This window comes from Elephantulus edwardii, unplaced genomic scaffold (assembly GCF_000299155.1).
Source record: "Elephantulus edwardii isolate Elephantulus edwardi_28Jun2011 unplaced genomic scaffold, EleEdw1.0 scaffold00003, whole genome shotgun sequence".
Classification (NCBI taxonomy): Eukaryota; Metazoa; Chordata; class Mammalia; order Macroscelidea; family Macroscelididae; genus Elephantulus; species Elephantulus edwardii.
Window position 1 is genome coordinate 12,163,325 of NW_006399753.1, and position 18,344 is coordinate 12,181,668.

Sequence of the window (18,344 nt, forward strand, 5' to 3'; positions counted from 1 at the left end):
CCTGGTTTCTGTTCTTAAGTAAAATGCCCTTAGTGTTTCTTAATTGAGAACAATGTTGGCTCTTGGTTTTGAATATATATTTTTTTCTCTATGTTGAGGAATTTCCCCTCTATTCCTATATTATTGAGTGTTTTAATCAGGAAGGGTCATTAGAGTTTGTCAAAGGCCTTTTCTGAATCACTTGATAGGTTGATGTTCTTACTATTTGTTTTGTTAAAATGATTAATTATATTGATTGTTTTGCTTTTGCTGAATCATCCTTGCATACTTGTTATGAATCCCACTTGGCCATGATGAATTATTTTTTTGTTATATTGATAGATTCTATTGGCCTGGATTTTTATAATGAATTTTGCATCTATATTCATGAGAGATACTGGTCTACAGTTTTCTGTTTTAGTTGTATTTTTATTTAACTTTGGTATCAGGGATATGTTTGCTTTATAGCTAATTCATGCAATAATTTATAGAGAATTGGTGACAGCTCTCTAAATATTCGGTAAAATTCACTAGTAAAACCATTTGTTCTGGTCCTTTTTATGGTTGAAAGTTGTTTTATCACTTAATCAGTTTCGTCTTTTATAATGGATGTGTTCAGTTGTTCTACTTCAATCTATGTCAATTTGGGGCGGTTGTGAATTTCTAAGGCTTTTCCCCATGCCCTCTAGGTTTTCATATTTGCTTGAGTATTGTTGTTGTTGTTATGTGCCATTGAATTGCTTGCAATTCATAGCGACCCTATGTACAACAGCCCTGAAGGCCACCCTGGCCTGAGTCAGTCTCACTGACTCCAACACACCTACTCCCATTACCCCAGTTACTGTGTCAATCCATCTCATCTGGGGTCTTGCTCTCTTGTGCTGTCCTTCTACCTTTCCCAGCTTGATGTCCTTCTCCAAGTACTGGTTCTTCCTGGTGACGCGCCCAAAGTATGTGAGACAGAGCTTCAAAAATCCTTGTCTTCAAGGAGAAACTTGGTTCAACCTCTCCAAGACAGACCTGTTTGTTCTCTTGGCAGTCCATGGTATGTTAAATATTCTTTTCTAGCACCACAACTCAAAGGCAACGATTCTTCTTCTGTCGTCCTTAGTCATTGTCCAGTTCTTTGATGTATAACAGGTAATTGCAAAGACCATAGCCTAAATCAGGTGCATCTTAGTCTTCAGACTGACAACATTGCTTTGTGGTGCTCTAGAGAAGTCTCTGAGAGCAAATGTTCCTAGTGCTATTTGTCTTTTGATTTCCTGATTGCTGGGGGAAAGGGTGTTGAATGTGGAGATGAGCACACTGTAATAGTTTATGACCTCGATCTCTTCTTCATCCATCATGATGCTACCAATTGGTCCAGTGATGAGAATGTTTGTCTTCTTGATGTTGCACTTCAATCCATATTGAAGGCTACAGTCAGTTCAGCAAGCACTTCAGGTCCTCCTCAAAAATCAATTTATCAGAGGTAGAGGAGTTGATTTCTAGGTTCTTAATTCTATTCCATTGATCTCTATGTCACTTATTGTACCAGAAACATGCTGTCTTGATCACCACAGCTTTGTAGTAGGATTTGAGATCAGGAAGTGTGATGCCTCCTACCTTGTTTCTCTTTTTTCAGTAGTGTTTTGCTTATTCAGGGTCTCTTTCCATTCCAGACACAATTGGGAATTACCCTTTCCATCTCTTGAAAATGGAATTGGTATTTGAACTGGGATTGCATTGAATATGTAGACTGTCTTTGGTAATATTGTAAGTTTCATGATATTGAGTCTTCATATGTGGATCACAAAAATAGTGGCTAACTCTGAGAAGAATGATAATCTCAGAGCACTTGATTGTCCTTATGTAAAACCTATACTTGGGCCAGGAGGCAGTTGTCAGGACAGAGCAAGGAGACACTGTACTGTTCAAAATCAGAATCAAGCTTAGATGGCCTAATCTATGGTATAAAGAGACTGCCAAATAAAGACAGAAATGCAGAGTCTAGAGGATAAAATTGATGAGTGGTACCTTCTAAATATTAAATCTCTGTGCACATCAAAGCACTTCTCCAACAGGGTAACATGAAAACCCACAGGCTGGAGACAATTCTTGGCAATGACATATCTGTTAAGAGGACTAATATCTAAAATGCATAGCATCTCAACAAGAAAAAGATAAAACCCAGTAAAAATCGGCACAAGGAATGGACACATCACCAAAGATGAAATTCAAATGGCTGAAAAACCTATGGAAAATATGTTCAAAATCCTTACCTATCAAATCAAAACAACTATGAGATACCATCTTAACCTAGCAACAATAGCAAAATCCAACAGGGCAGTAAACAGTACATACTTGCAAGTTTGTAGAGAGATTATAACTCTTGTTCTCTGCTGGTGGGAATGTAAAATGGTAAAACCACCATGGAAGGTGCTTTCTCAAAAAGTTGGAAATAGAAGTACTATTTGATCCAGTTATTCTACTACTGGGAATATATCCTAAGGAAACAAGAACAGAGACTCAAACAGCCATAACTCAAATAGGTTAAGAGATGGTAGAAGCTCAACTGACCATCAACACATGAATGGATAAAAAAAAAACCCAACTGTGGTACATTCATATAATGGAATATTACAACATTGAAAAACAATTAACTTGTAAAACACTACACGTCATGGATAAACCTGGAAGACATTATGTCGAGTGAACTATCTCACCCACAAAAGGATAAATACTGCATAAACCCACTGTGATAAAATATGACTGACATGGGGAGTTGGAGAGGAGAAGAGTAGGAGAAAAGTAGATAGGTAATTAACAAAGTATTGGAACAGATGAGAGGAAGAACGATCCAAAACAACTATATGATTAGGCATCATATATATGACAACACTCTGGAACAAGAGGTGCTTTACAATTTGGACTATGGGAGTGGGAGGGGGGTGGAAATGTGCAATAAGGAATGAAAGAAAAACCAACCTTTCTGTAATCTTTTGTTTAAAATCACAACTAAAAAAATGTTAACTTTTGGGTCTTAACAAAAATGGACAATAGACAATTTTGGGTTAACAGGCCACAGTTTAGCAACTTTTGCTCTATAAATGTGGTTGAGAGAGTGAAATCTGCAGTGGATTGACCAGGGTTTGGTTTTTAGGACTTCCCTCCAGCCAACTATTCCCTTTTATTGCCGAGCATTTACATAGTCAAGTAAAGGGCAAGTTCTTTTTCTACTTCTCTATTTCTGTTCTTGGTCTATGGAATCTATGCCTGGGTATTATTCTGTTGCATATACATACCACATTTTATTTATCCATCTAGTCCTGATGTACTACAATGGATGAATCTTAAAACCATTATGCTGAGTGAAATAAATCCGTTTCTAAAGGATGAGTAGGGTAGGATCCTCCATTCCAAAATGTCGAAGGTAGTCAAGGGGACAGTCACTGAAGTTTACTCATAATTAGCAGGGCCAGGCGAAAAGGAAGATGAAAAGAAGAACTCACTAGACAGGGAACATGCAGTTTCTGCTAAAAGTAATAGAAAAAAAAATTGAAAATGAGTAATGGTGATGGTTAAACAGCTTGACAAACATAATGTCACTGAATTGTACTTGTGGAAAAGACTGAAATGGAAATGTTTTACTATGTATACACTCACCACAAGTTCCTTTAAAAGAGTGAGCTGCAGCAGTGGACTTGCAATTAGGAAGTCTCGTCTTCTAAAAACCGAAACCACCACAAACAAACAAAATAAACAATTACGTCCATGACCTTTCCAGTGTCTAGAACCTTGATGCCACCCCATCAAAAGGTGTTGGTGGTTTCCATCCCTTTGACACTGGACAGGTCTATGTGGATAACAGAGTGCTGCATAAATGAAGCTTAACGGATAGGTCGTGAAGGACATACAAGCAGAGGGCCTGCTTCTCATTGAGACTGGATGCCTTTGGAACCTGGAAATGCCAGTGTTAGAATCATGTAAAGACTGCTCTTTCTCTTTTGCAGCTTTAGTTGTTAGGTGCTCTAAGGCCATCTCTGATTTATAGTTATCTGATGTATGACATGAGGAACATTTTCATATCCTGCATTAACCTCACAGTCTTCTGTGTTCGGGCCCAGTGTGCTCACTGCTTTTGCTCTTGAGTGAGAAGTGGCCCATAGCTGACCCTCGATAGGGTTTCCAGGTCTATAAATCGCACTAGAGGACATTGCCTCACTTTCTTCCACAAAGCCACTGGTCGATTAGATGGCCAGACACATTGCTTTTTGGTTAGTAACTCAACTCCCTTTGGGTCTTGCCACCTTCCATTTGGTAGCAGATGTTTCTCTTTTATGTTTATCCTCTGTTCTATGAAGCATGACGTGTCTATCCAGGGACTAGACCCTCCTGGTGTCACTGTTGTTGTTGTTTAGTGCCCTCAAATTGAGTACAACTCACAGTGCCCCTATGAACGACAGGCCAGATTTCTGTCCTATCCTGTGCACCGTCTCTGACATGCTCAAACACATTCCTGCAGTCACTGTGTCAATCCATCTGGTAGAGTATCTTTCTCTCTTTGACTGAACCCTTACTTTTCCAAGTATGATGTTCTTCTTCAAGGACTAGCCTCTCTTACCAATATTCCTGAAGTATGTTAGGTGTAGCTTTGCTGTTTTTTGCATCCAAGAAGCACGCTGGCTGTACCTTCTTTAAGACATGTCTCTTTGCTCTTTTGGCAATCTATGAGATTTTCATTACTCTTCTCCAACACCACAGGTCAAAGGAATCGGTTCTAGCTCTCAGATGCATAGCAAGTGATTGAAAAGACCATGGCCTGAATCAAGTTATCTTAGTCCACAAACTGACATTATCACTCCTCCATAATTTGTAGGAGTTCTTGATTGCAGAAATCCCCAGTGCAGTATATCTCCTCATCAACAAGTGTGCTGATGTGCATCCAAGTAAGATGAAATTGTTGACAGCTTCAATCTCTCCTCCATCCACCGTGATGTTGTCTGTTAGTAAAGTGGTGGGAAGGTTTGTTTTCTTGCCATGGAGATACAATCCATATTGAAGGCTATATTCTTTGATCTTTGACAGTAAGTGCTTCACGTCCTCCTCACTTTCAGCAAGTAAAGTTTGCTGACAACGGAACAGATCATCAATTACTTAGGTACAAATTCATATTGAAGTTGAAGAACATGAAAACCGGTCCACAAGAGCTAAAATACGATCTGGAGTCTATTCCGCCTGAATTGAAAAATCGTGTTAAGTATAGGTTTGAAGCATTGAACACCAGTAGTCAAAGACCAGATGAGTTGTGAGATGACATCAAGGATATCACTCATGAAGAGAGCAAAAGGTCACTACAAAGAATGAGAAGAAAGAAGAAAAAAAAAAGAACCCCAAAATATATGTCATAAGAGACTTTGAAAACTGTACCAGAGTGTTCAAAGCCAAAACCAAAGGCAAAGAAGCTAAAGTCCCTCTGGATAACATGCCCAGAATATAAAAGACAAAGTCTCACCGTCCTGACTTGAAGAAGTGTCTGGCTATAGCTCTTCTAAGACAAATTTGTTCTTCTTGCAATCTGTGGTGTAGTTAATATTCTTCAGTTTCTTCAGTCTCAAGATACCAACTCTTCCTTGGTCTTTCTTATTTATTGGATTTCCCCACATGAGAGTTGTCCATAGGCAAAGCATGAGTGATGTCCATATGTATTAAGTGAATGGGCTATATAGTGAATGGGTCAGAAAATGGTGAATGTAACCCAGACATATGTGCAAATGGAAGTTCATGGCAGACCTTGTTGGTAGGATAAAGAACATGGACTTGATCTTAAAGGAAATGTGGGGCCACTGAAGAATGTTATCCACGAAGCAGCAATGAAATCAATAGAGCTGATTAGAAGACAATGGCCTGTTTCAGCTAAACAGAACCTAAAGAAGACTTCACTGGGGATGAAAGCAATGGGACTAGAGCAGGGAACAGAATCAAAAGAGATCCAGAGACCAATAGAAAGTGGAGCACAAGCTGTCTGAGTAATGGAGAGAAGTCTAAGCAGCTTATATTTCAGTAAAATTCACTACTCTGAACTGAATAAGACAGTCCTCTTGTGGACAGCAAAGCTGTCTAACCTGGCTTTTGGTCTCATGATTTTTTCTTTTTCTCTGTCAATATGCACCTCAGTTCCCATATAGTTCAGCTCCTTTCTCTTCAGACGACACCAGCAAACCGTTCCTTGAAAGCCACATGCCAAAGATAAGCTCACAGCTGGCCTGCTTCTGATGGAAAGGGCTCCCCTGAATTCTTCTATGAAACACCTGCCTCAGCAGGCTGTGCACCCCATACCCTGAGAAGACCCTGGGAACCCTGCCGCAAACCACCTCCAGGCTGTTATCTTGCCACAATCACTCTGTTCTGGGTTTTTAATCTGGGAGATAAAATCTTTACACTCCTGAGTACAATGATCATATCCTTGTAATTTTTCAGCTGTATAATTTCTCAGCAGTCTTAGTTTAACCTGTTGTATTTATGGGACAACCGTAATTCAGGAGAATACTTAGAAACATGCTGATTTCAAAGGCTAGTTCTTTCAAATTGCCGCTAAGGACAGCTTTCGGAGTGAGTGTAGTGGCCTGTGGTAAAACTGATCATTCCAGTCAATTACATTTTTAGGGCAGTCACTTTTCAGTGTTCTGAGAGTGAGAAAACCAGCATTTGAGTCTAGAATCAATCAATTACTGTCTAAACATAGACAGAGAAGGAAGAAACACAAAAGCTGTATTTATACTAATGTTTGGTAGAGGTGAACCTAGTAGAGGTCACTGGAGTTCTGTCTCAATCAATAGGTTGCTTTCGCATTAAATAGATGGGACTGTGTTAAAAGTATGTCTCGTATAACACTTTAGATGGAAATTGACACCAAATAATTTAATAGTTGACTTAAGAGAATAGAAATGTCTTAGGTGGGAAAGGGAAGAACTTGTAAAATGAAAACTTTAACATATCTAATTAGATACATCTTACCAAGAACTTTGACAAACTTCTCAAACCTCAGTACTTGCATAATTGAAACATGAGAGGAGACAATTAGTTCAGTAATTAAAAACTCACTCATTGCTGTCAAGTTGTAACTCACTCATAGCAGATCCGCTAGCAGGTTTCCTGATGCTATATAGCATGCAGAAGGAAATCTTTCTCCTCAAGCCACTTGTCGTTGCTGTATGCCATCATATTGGAACTGACCCATAGCTGACCCTCCAGTGGGTTTTTGGAGCAGTAATTTGCATGAGAGGAAATTACCATCCTTTTCTCATTGGGTAGTTTTAAACGTGAAGCTCCACCAAACACTGTCCACCATGGGTAACTGTTACCTCATTTGGTGCATCAGTGTCACAGTGTTCAGCATCACAGCAACCACGAGTTACCTCTGTACAAAATGGACAGACCAGAGTTATACCACTTAAAAGAATGTCTGACCACAAACAATTAAAACCAGGCCTGAGGGACACAGATTAAAATCACCCACCTTTGGCTTGATAGCATAACTTTCTATCCACTAGGCCCACAGAGCTCAATCTATGTTGCTGTTTTTATTGTTGTTAAGTGTGGTTGACTCATAGATAAATCATAGTATGAATGAAAGATCTGAACACTTGCATAAGTTTCATCATTTCTCCACGTTCATAGAGTTTCCAGAGACAAGCAAGCTATTTTGGAAGTGGATGCCACTCCTGCTTCCCAGCTTGTTTTAAAGACAGAAGAGAAAGAAAAAACTGAAATGGACATAGGGACCAAAGGATAGTGTAAATATTTTGTTATTATTGATGTCCTTCATCAAACCCTATACTGAATTCCAGGGTTGAGAGATTCCAAATAGCCAGATGACTCACAATGAAGAGTTGGTCCACTGATGACCGAATCATTGCTGTCTAATCAGAATCAACTCACAGCGGACCCTCCTGCAGGTTTTCAAAGATTGTAAATTGCACGGGAGGAGATTGGCCATCTTTCTCCCTCAGAAGGAGCTGATTAGATGCTGTAACTCAGACATTATTTAACTATATTGTGTTATTGTATGCTGTTGAGCAGGAACAAACTCCTACTTGACCCTCCAGTGGGTTTTCAGAGGCTGTAAATCACATGGAAGGCAATTGCTCCTCTTTCTCCCTTAGACTAGGTGGCGGATTCAAACTGCTTGCCTTGAGATTGGCAGCAGAGCTTCTTACCACTAGGCCACCAGTGCTTAATTATGTTTTGTTGTTAAAAGCTCTTGACTTGAAACCATCCCATAGTTTCTTAACACTACGTGACCAGAGTCCCCTTAATTACATTAAGCACTGGTAATTAATTATATGATTTTTAAAAAAACAAAATTCCAAGATGTTTATATGAAAAACCAATATCATTTATAAACTTCCCTTCAAATGAAAATAATTAATGAAAAATATCCCCTGCTGTAATATTGTTCCAACTCAGGGTGAGTCTCCACTGGGTTTCTGAGACTGTAAATCTTTACAGGAAGAATTTAATATCTTTTGTCCACAAAAGACTTATTGGCTTCAAAATATCAACTTTCTGGTAGGCATCCCACCACAGAATGCACTACACCACCAAGGCTCCTTGCTTCTTTCAACTCAGCTCATTGCTGCCAAGTTGGAGCAGACTTATAACCGAACCTCCTTCAGGTTTTCAAAGGCGGAAAGCACATGGATGGAGATCACCCATCTTTCTCCTGCAAAGCAGATGGCGAATTTAAACCACTTGCCTTTTGGTTGGCAGCACAACACCCTGCCCATTAGGCCACAAGACTTCCCTAGAAAACAGAAATGAAAGCATTTTTAATGTAAAGTAAAACTAAAATGTCCAAACCAAGTCTGTTGCCCTGGAATCTATTCAAATGCACAGTCACCACACAGGGCAGAATACAGAGTTCTCCAGACCTTAGATCTTCCTGAAAGCTGACCTCCAGAGGCTTCTCCCGGGGGTTTGAACTGTTGATTTTTTTTGCTTAGAAGGCAGTGCTTAGCAGCTGCCCCACACTTTTGTTGTTTCCTAGCAGAGGAAGATTCCCAATGAGATAATGTGATAATGAGATAATTCCCAATGACATGTGACTTCTGCAATGGGCTCTAGAGTGTCAGAGATGATAAAATGGTGCAGGATAGGGCAGGCTTCAGGTCTGTTGCTTATAGGATCACTATGAGTTATACTTGATTTGATGATAACAGTATGAACTATGCAGTTTCAAATTACATTAAAAAAAAGAAATAAAATCACTCCCTGACCTCAAAACCTACTACACATCAGTAGTAACCCAAACAGCATGGTACTGGTACGATAACAAGCACATAGACCAATAGAACAGAATAGAGAACCCAGAAATAGACCCAGCTATCTATCATCTGATATCTGATATTTGACAAAGAAAGCAAAGCTATCCAATGGGGAAATGACAACCTATTCAACAAATGGTGCTGGCAAAACAGGACTTCCCCTGCAGAAAGCTGAAACAGGATTCACATCTCACACCATACACAAAAATCAACTCAAGGTGGATCAGAGACCTGGGAGTAAAGCCCAAAGCCCAAAACCATAAAGTTCATAAGAGACAAACTGGAATCAAGCTTAGAAGCACTAGTCAAAAGTATAAAGAGACTGCCAAGTACAACCAGTTATGCACAATCCAAAGAGGATAAAATGGATGCGTGGGACCTTCTAAAGATTACATCCATGTGCGCATCAAAAAATTTTTTCCAACAGAGTGAAAAGAAAACTGGGAACAAACATCTGGTAATACCATCTCAGACAAGAGTCTCATAACAAAAGTCTACAGAATACTCCTCGGCCTCTACAATGAAAAGACTAGTAACTCAACCACAAAATGGGCAAAAGACATGGAGAGAATTTTCACAGAGGAAGATACTTGAATGGCAAACAGACACGTGAATAAATGCTCCAAATCACTGGCAATAAGAGAGATGCAAATCAAAACCACAATGAGGTACAATCTCACTTCAGCAATTGTGGCAAAGTTTAACAGGGCAGCAAGTAATAGATTTTGGAGAGGATGTGGTGAGAAAGGAACTCTTACACATTGTTGGTGGGATTGTAAAGTGGTACAACCACTCTGGAAGGCAGTTTGTTGCTTCCCTCAAAAGCTGAACTTGGAAATTTCCACATGATCCAGCTATTCCACTACTTGGAATATACCCTGAGAAAATTAGAACTGAGGCACAAATGTAAATGTGTACACCAGTGTTCATAGCAGCATTATTCACCATTGCAAGAACATGGAGACAGCCAGATCTCCAACCACAAATACATTGAGAAATTATGATACATTCTCACAATGGAATACTATATAAGCATGCAGGAGAGATGATTTTGTAATTACCCAACATGAGAGGGACTGGAGAGCATTAGGCAGAGTGAACTAACTCAGTCCCACAAGGACAAATATTGTATAAAACCACTATTGTAGAATGAGTATAAGGATCCAGGGGAGGGGGGCATGGAAGCAGAGGGAAGAGGATGTGCAGGGGAGGGGGAGATTAATCATGGGGTTGTACAGTTTGATGGGTGGGTAGGTGAGGAAAATTGGAAGAATCTGTTCTGGAAAACAATGTATTCAAATTGTGTAAATAAACTAGTATAATTTTTAAAATAAAATCATCTTACATTTAAGAAAATTTCCTAGACAGTAAAATGAAGATAGACCAGAGCCTGGCTGGCCCTTCCCAGAGACACTAACTGCCATGGAATTACTAACTTGCCATGATATTCTGCTCTCAGACCGCCCCTGGGTTCAAATGTCATCTTTTATGCAAAGCTATCTTGGCCAACTTAAGTGATTACACCTTCTCCCCTCTGTTTTTTCTACGTTAGTTGTCTACTTTATTCACTTAACACACTCTTAAGCAGTGATACTTTTTGCATGATCTAGAAGGAACTTCAAATTTCAATCAGCAGGTCTGGATTCTTATCTTTGTATCAATACTTGAAGCGAAGCATATTTGATAAAATCTCTCCGTCAAAGTCAATGTGCCTCACGATAGTTATCACCTTGCACGTTTCTGTAATGCTGAAGTTTTCAGCTAAGCAACCAGACTTGGATTAGGAAGAAAATCGGCTAATAAAAACTTTATAGATGACCATGGTCCAGTCCAAAACTGCTCATGTAGATGGTATGGGACCAGGCAGCATTTCATCCTATGATGTGTGGAATTGCCATGAGTTACAGTCCAACTTGATGATGGCTGGTTACAAATAATAACAGCTGAGGTCAGGGGCCATTGGGAAATGAGTCCACACTGGGGAGGTGAAGAGGAAGGATTTGATCAAAGACACAGATGGAACTAGAAGATTAAAAATAAGCAAAGATTAACAACAGCTTGAGTTGTTACCAGGAGTGGGCTGGGAGAGAGACACAGAACCCAAAAGCTGAAGCATTAGAAAAGAGCTAACTTGTGCATGAAACTGCTATTTGAGAGTTTGAATGAAAAAAAGAGGGATTGTATGGAAGGAATTTGAGGTAACCTCACAAGAGATACAGCCACTATTAGTTGTTGTTGTTGTTGTTGTTATGTGCCGTCGAGTCGCCTGTGACTCATAGCGACCCTATGTACAACAGCCCTAAACTCTGCTCTGTCCTGTGCCAATCGCACTGTCTCTGACACTCCAATCCCAATTACCCCAGTCACTGAATCAATCCACCTCACAGAGGGCCTTCCTCTCCTGCGCCGTCCCTCCACCCTCCCAAGCATGATGTCTCTCTCTAAGGACCGGTCTCTCCTCACAACATGTCCAAAGTATGTTAGACAGAGCCTCAGAATTCTTGCCTCCAAGGAGCCACCCGGTTTAACCCTCTCCAGGACAAATCTGTTTGTTTTCCTAGCAGTCCATGGTATTCTCAATACTCTTCTCCAGCACCACAGCTCAAAGGCATCAATTCTCCTTCTATCCTCCTTGGTCATTGTCCAACTCTCTGATGCATAACAGGTGATTGCGAAGACCATGCTGCAGAGTGTCAAGGACTGCCACTATTAGAGATGCCGATATTGCGTTTCAGAAGAGAGACACATACCACAGAAGAGATACAGATATTGTTAGAGATACTACCCAAAGCAAAGGGAGACAGAAAAATAATTTGACTTCCCCTCACTTCCAATTTTCCATTTTCTACCTATACCACCTAATGACTAAGTCTACCTGGGAAACAGTTGGCAGAGACACCTCAGAAATGTTTTTAATGCTATAGAAGAAGGAACAGATTTGAGAACAAGGGTGAAATGAGTAACACAATAAGTCATTGCACCTGTCTGAACGCTTGTCTTCTGTCAAGTTTTAATAGCAGTACTTTTCCTAACCACTTCTTCAAAGCAACATATGAGAGAATTGTATTGTTTTATTCTATTGGTAGGAGTTAAAAATTACAATTTTTATGGCAATTTGAAAAAAAAAGTTTTAAAGATTTAAAATGCTAATGAGTCATGATTGTTATAATTCTAGGAATATGGGAATTCATAAATATGCATACAGACTTAGGTATAAAAATGTGTCTCAATGTTTAGAATACTAAAAAGCTGGAAGCAATATAAAATAGATGTCATATATTTGTAGATTAAAAAAAACAGGAGACAGGTTTTGCCTTTAAGGGAATAAATTACTCATTTAAGGTAACATGTGCTAAGGACTATGAACGCAAAATAATCTGCTAGAAAGATCTAAGGGTAAGAAGACACAGGGAGTAAATGCTTTTAAATTTTTTAGTATACGTAGAGGAAATGTGAGACTTCAAGTCACATTGCTTTCGGGATATCCTTGAAAGGTCCCAGTCTTTGGAAAAGGACATTATGCTTGGATAAGTGGAGGAAGAGGGAGGAGAGGAGAGGAGAATAGAGAAGAGGAGAGGAGAGGAGAGGAAGCCCCTCAATGAGGCAGATTGGCTCAGTGACAGCAATGACAGGCTTGAGCACCGCGGACATTGTGAGGATGGTCCAGGACCAGGTAGGGGTTTGTCTGTTTACTTAGTGTCTCTGTGAGTGATGGTTGACTCAACGAAGCCTAGCAACTAAAGACGCCCAGATGGGTCACATTTAGTGCTTGCATCATATGGAATATAAAAACACAGGAGGAATATTTGGTACTGATATCCAAACCCAAAATTTCTTCTAAGTAGTAGAAGAAAAAGGAATGGATTTTCAAGTGTTCCAAATTCACTCAGAAAGAAACACTGGGGTCTGAAAATCAAGTGCCTCTCTGGTGACTTAGTGTTCAGGAGTTGTATTACCAACCCAGAGGCAAGCTCTTTGAATCTACCAACAGCTCTGTGAGAGAAACATAGGAAGTTTCCCCCTGTGCAATTGAAAGCCCCTAAAAACCTACTGGAGGGTGAGCTATGAGCCAATTCCAACTCAATGACACGTGCCAACAACAAGAAGTAAATTAGCGAGAGGTAACATGAGCACATTGCAAATCCAAATGAATTCACTCCGATTCAGATTCTGATCCCAATAGTGACCTTGTTCAGATGTCTCCTCCCCTTTTCCGGTGTGAATAATGACAACCACAGGCAGCCCATTGACACAGTTGCTGAGAACAATGTAGAAGAATGCAGTCTATGAAGTGCTAAGATTCATTACCTCCTCTAGCCTGGCTGGGCTCTATGCTGTGCTGCCTTGTTGACACCTATGTAGATAGTCTGCCTCAATCTGACTGACAATGTGCACTTGTCATTCTTCTAGGTCATATGACACTGGTCTGTCCATTTACTGTACAGAGGTAACTCATGGTTGTTATGTTGAACACTGTGACGCTGCTGGGTCAAATGCAATAGTGGTCACCCATGGTGGACAGTGTTTGGTTTGGTGGAGCTCACCGGTTAAAACACGCTTGGAAGCAGGAGCCGCATCCACTTCTGACATAGCTTGCCTCTGGAAATCCTATGAACCTGGACAAAGGTTGAAAGTTATACAAGTGTTCAGGTCTTTCGTTCATGGGGTCGCAATGAGTTGCCTGCGACTTGATGGTAGTTAACAACAACAGGTGCGTTTAAGATTTTCTTTTGTCTCCACCAAAGCACATTATAAGGTCCCCCCTGTTGACTGTGGTTTGAGTGAAAGATTACAGAGCAAATTGGTTTTCCACCCAACAACTCACACACATATTTTGTTTTATAGCATTTATTACAATATCTGAAATGTGACCACACTCATTTCACCTCCTCTCTCTGATTCATATTTCCATTAGTCCTTCTATCCCCCCAACTTCCTGCCTTCTGAATTTCATCCTTGGGCAAATTCTGCCCTTTTAATCTACATGGTTGGTTATTGCAAGGAGTGAGCACTTCCTTGGTGGTATTTGTTCACCTTTTACCCTTGTCTATTGTTTGACTGAAACTTGATACACAGGGCTGAATTCCAAAGAATCCTGTAGGTTGTATCTATCACAGTCCAAATGTGTTTATAGTCTCTATTGAATCTGATATTCAGTGATTTCGTAGCAGTGTTATTTTTTGCAATTGATTTGTCTCACCGATGGAAGTAAATTGAATAACACAAAAGAGAGCTTTAACAAGTTATAAACCATAAAATAAAAAGCAAGTCAGCTGTAATCGAGTTGAATCAGACTCATAGCAACCTGATAATAGGTGTTTAATAAGTTAGATTTTTTTTTGGTCTTGCCTCTTTTCATCATGCTCCCACACTTTCTTGGCTTTCGTTTGGTTACTTTTATACCTCTTTAATGTCCCTAATCTATTCCTCTAGAGTGTCCATTCTCATCTTTCCATTGTCATTCAGCTGTTGCTTCCTTTATAAAGATTTACCTGCTATACAAAATAGAAAAGACTTATACAAATCCAAAACCAGTGCACTTTGAACTTTCAACGATATACTTTTACATATATTTGTCTCATTCTCCAGTCCAAATACCTCCCCTATCTCTCTAACCTTAGCTCAGTGCTAATTAATGCATTAAAATAATGGGTCTACAATTTAGCTGATGTGCCTAGATTTGGATTCTGGCACACAGGGAGCTTTCAAAAAATTTTTGCTAAAAGCTATTAAAGAGAATATTTCCTTCTAGGCAGGTTGAGGCTATTAGCAGGAATGAAAGAAATGCTCTAGACAAAGGAAGAACTATCCCTCAAAGCAAGCCTCTAGCTGGAATGCTTCCTAGTCTATTCCTTTTTCTTGCTTAGCAAGCACTGAGCCTCCTGCTTCTGGTTTGGACCTGAGGTGGGGAGGTTCCCAAGTACTAACAGGAAGGTCATACTTGTGGTTTCCTTCCTTCCCTCTTTGAAACCTGAAGCACTGGAATTTCACGTGGGTGTCATTTTCTCAAGAGATTTCCAGCTGCAATTTCCAAACCAGAGATGGGCCAAGAGATGCTATTGTACCAAGAAGCCTTTCTTCTCTTTTCCTACGTTATCTTGCAAAGCATAGGTTTAGCAATAAAAGCAAACAAACAAACAAAACCAAAAGGAAATGCAAAATCCAACCAAAAACCAGGTTTCTGTAGGGAGTGGAGAGATTTTTAAATGTAGGTTCTATCCTCACTAATTTAAGATACATTAGTAGATCTCTTCATATAGAGGTAAAGAAGGCATAAGACTCATCCACCTATTCATCCATCTGTTGATTTTTCTTTTAAAATACGTACTCTGCAGAGTGTAGGAAGCTATGGTGGCTCAGTGCAAGAAGCTGCACTGCAATCCTGAAGGCACTTGATTCAAGGCCACCAGCAAAAAAGGATGGGTAATCTCCTCTCCGCAATTAACCGCCTCTGAAAACCCACTGGAGGGTCAGCTATGGGCCAGTTCCGATTCTACAGTAAACAACAACGACATGCACAGTATGCCAGTCACTGTTCTTATAATGAGATCTCCTTTAACACTATGTCTGAAAATATATTTCTGGGAACTTTGGGGAATCAACTTAGAAATGCAATGGTAGAGATCACGTTGTAGTTGTTGTTGTGTGCTGTCAAGTTGGAACCCACTTTTAGGTGATCCTCCGGTGAATTTTCAGAGACTGTAAATTGAACAAGAGGAGATTCCCCATCTTTTATCTCAGGGAGCAGCTGGTAGATTTAAACCACCTGCCTTGAGTTTGACAGTGCAACTCCTTACCACTAGGCAACCAGAGATCCCTGGGATCACACTAGTAAATGAATTCATCACTTCTTCATACATTTATGAAATCTTCAGTTATGTCAGGTGATCATTCTTAAGCATTTTTAATGACAATCACAGTTATGGAACTAAGATTTTGAGGCATCTTTCATGGGTCATATAGTTATTAATTGCCAGCATTAAGAAACAGGTTATTATTTGAGTTGCATGTTACTGATGGACATCTGGGCTTTTGAAAATACTCATTAATATTCTTATCTTTGTGTGTGCATGCATACATGTATATGTTGTTGTTGTTAAGTGTCAACGAGTTGTAGGTGACTCATAATGATCCTATTAATGAAAGTCCTCAACAGTTGTGTGACTTTCATCCTTTCTCCAGGTTCATAGGGTTTAGAGGCAAGCTATTATGGAAGTGGATGTCACTCCTGCTTCCAAGCTTGTTTTAATGGGGAGCTCCACCAAACTCTGTCTGGCATGGGTAACCATTAACGCATCTGATACATCAGTGTCACAGTGTTCAGCTTCATAGCAACCACAGGTTACCTCTGTACAACAAGAGGATACACCAGGGCTATACGACCTAGAAGAAAAAAAACCGTTAAAGAAAATAACTGTTAAAAACAGGCCTGAGGGCCACGGATTAAAGTCTCCCACCTTTGGATTGGTGGCATCACTTTCTGTCCACCAGGCCAACTGATCTTTCTCTATGTTGATGTTGTTGTTGTTAAGTGCTGTCGAGTCATAGGCAACTTATAGCGACCCTATGAATGAAAGTCCTCAACATTTGTGTGACTTTCATCCTTTCTCCAAGTTCATAGGATTTCTCGAAGCAAACTATTACAGTAGTGGATTTTACCATTCCGTCATGCCCAAATGCTGGCGAACTCTGGGCCAGAGGCCCCGAATTCATCTGACAAGTCCACTCTGCTGATACCCACTTGTGGCAAAAAGAAAGCCACAAGTGCCCTGAGCATTCCACACTTGCCTTTCTTCAAGACACAAGAAGCCGCTTCCATACATGTATATTGTTGTTGTTGTTAAGTGCCGTAGAGTAGCAGGTGACTCATAGCGACCCTATGAAGGAGAGTCCTCGATGCTTGGGTGTCTTTCATTCTCTCTCCAGGTTCATAGGGCTTCCAGAGGCAAGCTATTATGGAAGTGGATGCCACTCCTCCTTCCAAGTTTGTTTTAATCGGGGAGCTCCACCCCACTCTCTGCATTGGGTAACCAACCATTTACACATTTGACACATCAGTGTCACAGTGTTCAGCCTCACAGCAACCAAAAGTGACCACTGTACGGCAACTTGTACACCAGGGCTATACGACCTAGAAGAATGTCTGAACAAAAACAATGAAAGACAGGACCGTGGGCCACGGATTAGAAGTCACCCACCTTTGGCTTGGTAGCATCACTTTCTGTCCACTGGGCCAGCTGATCTGATCTATGTTGATGTTATTGTTATTAAGCGCTGTCGAGTTGCAGGCGACTCATAGCGACCCTATGAAGGAGAGTCCTCAATGCTTGCCTTCAGTGTCTTAAAACCCTTTCCCCAGACCCCAAGTTCATCTGGCAAGTCAGCTCTGTCAACCCTCATGTGGGGCCAAAAGAACACCACACCACAAGTGCCCTGAGCCCTCAAACCTGCCGTGCCTCAAGAAGCCGGCGTCTGGATTCAGCTGACATTAAATCTCCCAAGACCCTAAGTGGGGCACGACCTTTCAGTGTCTTAAAACCTGACACACCCAAATGCTGGTAAACTCCTTTCCCCAGACCCCCATATTTATAGATTTATTAATTTCTTCTTACCTTATTCCTCCCTGGGAACCATCCTAGAATATGACTTTGACGCTTCCTCCAGAAAGTGATAGGGCCTAGGCTTTCTCCTCTTGAACATGGATGGACCTTCATGACTGCTGAGAGACCAAGATTGTCAATAGCCCTTCAAACAATGATGGAATGTCTGGTTGACATTGTCAAGTGAGGCAGCCAGTAGACACAGTAGGCATTCTTGTGGTTCCTAACCTTTGTACTGTAATATACAAAGTGCTACTCAATAGGCCTTTTATTGTAAGAACTACCTTCCCTCTGTAACTTGATTTGTGCCTCTACGTGGAATATTATTGCTTTTTAATTTTTGACTCATGTACTTTCAACTTGTTAGTTAAATTTGTGTCTTCTAGGCTGCAACACTTCCATGATACATCTTCAAGGATATGAACATGTACAGCTAAGCACAACTGATAACAGTGCA